Source organism: Mauremys reevesii, linkage group 17 (genome assembly GCF_016161935.1).
Source record: "Mauremys reevesii isolate NIE-2019 linkage group 17, ASM1616193v1, whole genome shotgun sequence".
Classification (NCBI taxonomy): domain Eukaryota; kingdom Metazoa; phylum Chordata; order Testudines; family Geoemydidae; genus Mauremys; species Mauremys reevesii.
The window spans coordinates 11884300-11891388 of record NC_052639.1 but is presented as its reverse complement, the minus strand read 5'-3'; the positions used below and the strand labels follow the sequence as shown (position 1 = coordinate 11891388).

At 52.3% G+C, this 7089-nt stretch overlaps 3 non-coding genes across 3 annotated transcripts; all 3 read left to right on the top strand.

Annotated features, from left to right (window-relative positions):
• Positions 1-3004: 3004 nt before the first annotated feature.
• On the top strand, positions 3005-3076 carry TRNAE-CUC. The gene has a single exon. It is a non-coding gene; the product is annotated as a tRNA-Glu (tRNA).
• Positions 3077-4307: 1231 nt separating this feature from the next.
• On the top strand, positions 4308-4379 carry TRNAA-UGC. The gene has a single exon. It is a non-coding gene; the product is annotated as a tRNA-Ala (tRNA).
• A 2400-nt stretch (positions 4380-6779) lies between these two features.
• On the top strand, positions 6780-6852 carry TRNAM-CAU. Its single transcript has one exon. It is a non-coding gene; the product is annotated as a tRNA-Met (tRNA).
• The last annotated feature ends 237 nt before the right edge of the window (positions 6853-7089 follow it).

The following is a 7089-nucleotide window of genomic DNA, read 5'->3' as shown; positions in this document are numbered from 1 at the left end:
TCTGGCTGCGCGTAATCAGCGGCCAGGTGATTTGCCTCAGCCTCCCACCCCGCCATAAAGGTCTCCCCCTTACACTCACAGAGATTGTGGAGAATACAGCAAGCAGCAATAACATAGGGGACATTGGTTTGGCTGAGGTCTGAGCGAGTCAGTAATGTGCGCCAGCGAGCCTTTAAACGGCCAAATGCACATTCCACCACCATTCTGCACTTGCTCAGCCTGTAATTGAACAGATCCTGACCACTGTCCAGGCTGCCTGTGTATGGCTTCATGAGCCATGGCATCAAGGGGTAGGCTGGGTCCCCAGGATAACGACAGGCATTTCAACATCCCCAACTGTTATTTTCTGGTCTGGGAAGTAATTCCCTTGCTGCAGCCGTTTAAACAGAGTAGTGCTTCTGAATACGCGGCGTCATGAACCCTCCTGGCCATCCCGCGTGGATGTTTGTGAAACGTCCCTTGTGATCCACCAGTGCTTGCAGCACCATTGAAAAGTACCCCTTCCGGTTTACGTACTGGGTACCCTGGTGCTGCGGTGCCAAGATAGGGATATGGGTTCCATCTATCGCCCCCCCACAGTTAGGGAATCCCATTGCAGCAAAGCCATCCACTATGGCCTGCACGTTTCCCAGAGTCACAACCTTTCGTAGCAGCAGCTTAGTGATTGCTTTGGCTACTTGCATCACAGCAGCCCCCACAGTAGATTTTCCAACTCCAAATTGATTCCCGACTGACCGGTAGCTGTCTGGCGTTGCAAGCTTCCACAGGGCTATCGCCACTCGCTTCTCTACTGTGAGGGCTGCTCTCATCTTGGTATTATGGCGTTTCAGGGCAGGGGCAAGCAAGTCACAAAGTTCCATGAAAGTGCCCTTACGCATGCGAAAGTTTCGCAGCCACTGGGAATCGTCCCACACCTGCAACACAATGCGGTCCCACCAGTCAGTGCTTGTTTCCCGGGCCCAAAATCGGCGTTCAATGGATAGAATCTGCCCCATTACCATCAGGATCTCCAAAGCGCCGGGGCCCGCGGTTTGAGAGAATTCTGTGTCTACGTCCTCATCACTGTCATCGCCGCGCTGCCGTATCCGCCTCTTACTCGCCTCGGTTCGAAGGTCCTGGTTCAGCATATACTGCACGAGAGTGCGCGAGGTGTTTAAAACATTCACGATTGCGGTATGGAGCTGAGCAGGGTCCATGCTTGCTGTGCTATGGCGTCTGCACTGTTCACCACCAAAAAACGGCGCTAACCGGTTGTCTGCCGCTTTCTGGGTGGGTGGGTGGGGTGAGGCTGTACCCAGAACCACCCGCGAAAATGATTTTTGCCCCATCAGGCACTGGGATCTCAACCCGGAAATGCCAAGGGGCGGGGGAGGCTGCGGGAACTATGGGATAGCTACGGGATAGCTACCCACAGTGCAACGCTCCAGAAATCGACGCTAGCCTCGGACCATGGACGCACAACACCGATTTAATGTGTTTAGTGTGGCCGCGCGCACTCGATTTTATAAAATCTGTTTTACAAAACCGGTTTATGCAAATTCGGAATAGTCCCGTAGTGTAGACGTACCCTCAGAGTTAGAAAGCTGTTCCCAGCATCTAACGTAAATCTCCCTGGCTGCAGATTAAGCCCATTACTTCTTGTCCTACCGTCAGTGGACATGGAGACCAATTGATCATCATCCTATTTATAAAGACCAAACTTTTCTCTCTGCAGTCATCTGTTAAATGGTTATTATCCCCTCTTCTTGCCTGGGGTAGAATGGAAGAGGAGGAAATTCTATTTGTTCTCTCTTCATGTTTTACTGAAGCTCAGAGAGGAAGGAACCTGATCTGCCTTAGATTGTAGAGCGGACAGAGAATTTATTTCATTTTGGGCTGTGACTATAAGCATAAGAGTGACACCTAAGAGCTGTTGCTGCTGCCCAATATGGGGCTTAAACTCATGCTGGCAGGATTAAGAGTCTCATGCTCTATCAACTGGGCTGGCCGGATTTGAAGTCAGTCAAGTGCCCAGTCGCAGTGTAGAAGGAGCCCTGAGGGCATTTATTTGCGGAGCTGAGGTTCCCTGTCTGACATTTGCCTTCTTTCCTGGTTCATTATGGCTCCAGCGAGCAAACCGGAGCTGTCACAAGGCTGGTTAGATGCTGCTCTCTAGCCCAGAGAGCTGGGGTTGATTTAACATGCTGTCACCATCAGCTGGTCAGAGTAACCAGCGGGGAGGGTGGCATTTAGGATTCTCCCACCAGTGGGAGGTGCTGTTGGACTCATCTAGTGGGGGAGAGTCTGAAAAAGCTTCTCAGCTCCCAGAGAGGGTAGACAAGCCAGTTCCCCACACACATTTTCACAGGGAATCAGGTCCCTGAGGAAAAACTCAAAAGAAGCCTGACCCAGGAGTGTCAGAGAAGGGAATCACTGTTTGCCTTAAGAGGTAGGTGAGGAAACCTGCAGGTCCTTAGCTCCCTCCAGCGCCTGATAGAACCATTTGTGGGGAAGATCTGGGAAGCCGAGGAGGACAAGGAGACAGGAAAAGGGCTTGCAGCTGTTGTGCAATCACCATGCTCCCAGCAGAAGGGTCCAGGGGTCTCAGCACTCAGAACTCACAAGATGGCAAAGCTCAGAGGCCCGTTACATGGAATCAGAATGTGATCAGCTCACACCCAGGGGGAGCAACACCCCTCCCTTGGTCTCTATGCCAGAGCTCCTATCAAATCAGTGTCCTTCCTGCAAGAGCGGGCTGCTGAGAGGGTTGTGATGGGGTAAATGAAGACAGAGGAGGATTGTTTCTCATGGGGTTTTTGTGTGGCTCTGTGATCCTGCTGGAGGAAGCATGATTTGAGTTTGTTTCAGTGGCTTGGGTTGGGCTCAGGTTGTGACCCTGAGTACAGGGATTCCTGCACTTTCTGCTCCCAGCCCCTCAGGGAATGGACAATGGAGCAGTTTCAGAAAGTGGATAGAAAGTAGCCTAAGAAAGTGTAGCATAAGAGAGAAAAAAAAAAACATCAGCTCCCTGGTGGTCTAGTGGTTAGGATTTGGCACTCTCACTGCCAAGGCCTGGGTTCAATTCCCAGTCAGGGAAAAGTGACTTTAAACCAGAAATGCTTCAGTTATTCTTCACTTGCAATGTAAACGAATCCATGGTATTTTCCTGATGCCCCCATCTTCCCACTGTCTCCATGGCAGGGCTGACTTCAGGCACCACAGCAGCAAGCAGGTGCCTGGGGCGACCAAAGGAAAGGGAGGCTTCAGCAGCAGTTTGGCCCTCTTGGAGGAAGGACTTGCTGCTGATTGCAGCTTTTTCCCCTCTGCTTGGGGCGGCAAAAACGCTGGATCTGGCCCTGCTCCAGGGAAGACAATTTGTTAAATCCCAGATGCGTGCAGTTCTATCAGGTCTCAGCCTGAGTCCTTAGGTCTTAATCCTGAGGATATTGTCCCACCATGGGGCCATTTCCCGCCTCTCTTTCCTAGGGAAGCACAATTTTCCTTGCACAGACACAGGAACAGCAAGATCTTTCTCTGTCCCTTGTGCAAAGCAGGGGGCCAAATTCCATGGAAACAATGGACAAGCAGGGGGCCCTGGGCACATCCAGCCCTGGCTGTGAGATGTTCCCTCCCCTCTTTCTTTATGCCCCTGTTGTTATTTCATGGATTGTCTGGGATGGGGGAAAAGCTGAGTTCACTCCAGGTGGAGGGGAAAAAGGACCCTGAAAATCTCAGGACCCAACCCCTGCTACCAGGATCACCGAGGTGCTGGGGATTTGAGTAGGAAAGGGACTGTGTGAATTGTCAAGGTGGGAATGAATAACAATCTACCACAAGATCCACCTCATTAACCACTGACACAGGCTAATCCTGCTGTCGATAGAAGGAAACTGGGAATGATTCTTTGCTGTTCAGCCATGGAAACAGTGACCCAATTGCACCGCAGTGAATGTGCTGGGGAAAGCTGGACTTCACAGGCAGGTGGAAACATCTGGAGCTCCCCACCCCGCTTCTGCCGCCAGGGTAGGTGTTGAGCTGCTCACAGCGTCCCCCACCATGACCTTGCAGCACGGGGTGGCAGCACCCCCCACCCAATGCAGGGGAGAGGGCTGAGCGTATCTCTGCACCCTGAGTCCAGGGCACAAACTCTCTCTGCCCCACACATAGAATCTGGCCCTGCTGCAAAGTGACCCTATGAACAATTAACCTCCAGGAGAGCAGGATTGGCCCTCAGAGAGGGAATGGGCTTCTCATGAGGCTTATAGGTCACTGGATGCAGTGGAAACAGGAGGGCTCTGAGTGTAACCCATAGCCCACCTAAACCATCTGGGGATGTAGCTCAGTGGTAGAGCACATGCTTTGCATGTATGAGGCCCTGGGTTCAATCCCCAGCATCTCCAAGTTCATTTTTCACCCTGGTGCTTTGCTCATGCCCAGAGGATGTGGCCCAGCAGTCTCCCTGCACCAGTTTCAATCCTGCTCAGTGAGGGCAAGTGCCAATTGCATGGAAGGTCTGGGGGTGGTTTCTGCTCCTAAGTCACCTTGGTACATTTAAGATTCCCACCTGCTGTGCTGCTTGGGACAAGGGTAGATGAGAAGGGCAGATCCTCCAGCACTGGAGGAAAGGTCCCATCTGCACAGACTGAGAGGCAAGGAAACACAGGGGCAGTCAGTGCTCAGAGAGGAGAGAGGTCAGTGATTTACACCCACCAGGGGACACTGTCTTTTTGAGGCGAGTGCAGTTTGCTTGGGATGATGCTGATGATGGATAGAAAAAAGGCTGGAGTCAATGACTGATGAGACCACAGAAGGGGAAGGGGAATGGCAGCCCCACAGAAGGTCCTGGGTGCTCAGATGCCCCAGTTATTGCACCCTGGCCTGTCACAGAGAGAAAAACCCAGCGGGACCCAGCCCCCCTACAGTGATCCCATGGACAAGAACCTGGCTGGGAGTGGGGTGAAGTTCCCTCTGGGCAAAGGGGAGCTGAAATCCCTCAGTGTCCTGGAATTTAAGCAATGGAAGCTTCAAACCCTGCAGGGGTGTGGGCTGAGGTGCATCAGCAGAAGGTTGGGCTGGACAGGGGCGGCAGGTTTGTACAATTTTTGGTGGTGCCCAGAATGGGACCAAGTCCTGCCCCACCCCCCACACACACGTGCCTAAGGCTCTGGGAGGGAGTTTGGGTGTGGGAGGGAGAGGGGCTGGGCTCTGGGAGAGTTTGGGTGCAGGGTCTGGGCTCAGTCAGGGGGTTGTGCTGCAGGAGGGTGTGCAGGGGGCAAGCTCTTGGAGGGAGTTTGGGTGCAGGTGTGGGGTCTGGGTTGGGGGTGCAGGAGAGGGTGAGGGGTGCAGCATTTACCTCGGGCATCTCCCAAAAGCAACCTGCACCCTCCTCTGGCAGCAGCCCCTAAGCGGGAGGGCCAGGGGTGTCTCTGTGCATGGCTGCCCGCAGACTTCACCCCCGCAGCTCCCATTGCCACAGCTGGCAGAGTTGGCACTCAGGGCAGGGCAGCGTACGGAGACCTCCCCCACACCAGGGAGGTGCCAGCCGTTTCCGGGAGTGGTGTGCCACATGGAGTGAGGCGGGCAAGAAACCGCCTTAGTCCCCTTGTGCTGCTGGCGGTGGTGGCGGGGGTCCCTGGGCCCTTTTAAATTGCCCAGGGGTGGCAGGCAGCACTGAGGGGGACACTCCCAAGGGCCTAACGTTGCTTTGCACAATGATAAATCTTGGAACAGGACAGAAATGAAATGGCAGCAGAACCTAAGGAATTAAAAGCCTCCGGATTCTTGTGTGTGCACTGACTCCGACCGGAAACTGTAATTTGACTCGCTTTGTGTCTGCGGCTGGTAAAATATCAAGGCAAAATCATTCCAGTGATCGTGACCCTGGGATTGAGGAGGCTTTGGTGTTATTAAAATGTAACTAGAATGTTACACTTGTGTTTTTAAAGGTGGCTTCCCAAGCAATCCCAAGTTGTTCTTCCCACAGCTGGCTGATGGGGGCAGCAGGATCTCCCAATCTGGGGGAATCTCTCTGGGCCCCACTGTTAATTCTCCATCCTTTCTCCCCTAACCATGCCCACCCCTCCCCCCCATTATCAGTGTTTTGGAGCAACCCCTCCCTCCCTCCCTTTATGGGATACAGCCTCTGTGACAGAGACTGACTGGGGCTCCTCTCTGCATGGCCCCAATGGGAAGGAAAGAGACTGGAGGGAGGGGGAGAAGACGAGCAGAAGGAGTCAAATGGGGCTAAACCAAAACAGAGGAGATTTTCTTTCTGTCAAAATGTCCTGGAGTCTCATGGCTGAAAAGCCGCATCTTGAGTTAGGTTTGATGCATCAACCTTTCAATTACCAGGCAAAGGTCTGAATCACAGAGACTGATAACTGCCTGCTTCCCAGCTTTGCCTAAGAGGCACCTGCAGTGGTGCAACTGGTTAGCGCAGAGGGGCTACTGCTGGGATTATGAATTCAAGCCTTATTTAGAGCACTGGTTTTATTACCTGTGTAGTTTCCCCAACTTGCTTTGCTTAATTTGCATGGAAAGTGCCCTACTAGGAAAAGGAGAGTAAGTTCTAAAATGTGGAAGTAGGTGCATAGCTTGGAAACATCCCCCCTGTGCTGCCATTAGTTCCAGTAGATTGTTCACTGGCAGCCTGAATTGATTTCTTTGCTGCTGTGAAAGCTGCCATGAAAAGTCTCTGGTCACCAGAGCTCCTGCTTCTTCCAGCACATCTCTGGCTCCTTCCCTGCCCCAGTCACTGCTGTAGGAGGGTCCTATAAACACTGAGCCTAAAACTTTTCCAAGCCTTCTTAGCGCAGTTGGCAGCGTGTCAGTCTCATAATCTGAAGGTCCTGAGTTCAAGCCTCAGAGAAGGCAATGGCTTTTGCTCCCTGCTTCAGATTTTCTACAGGAAATCAGAGAAAAGAAACTAGAGGAAAGTGGTTTCTAGACACCCTCCCACCCATCTCACACACACACACACACACACAGACTTTTCTAGGGCATTTTCTTTTCCTTCTCTATGGACCTTGTATTTTTCACAGAGCAAAATAAAACAAAAACATGCAAGCCCAAGCCTAATACAGTATGAAACTCAATACAGATCAAATCTCA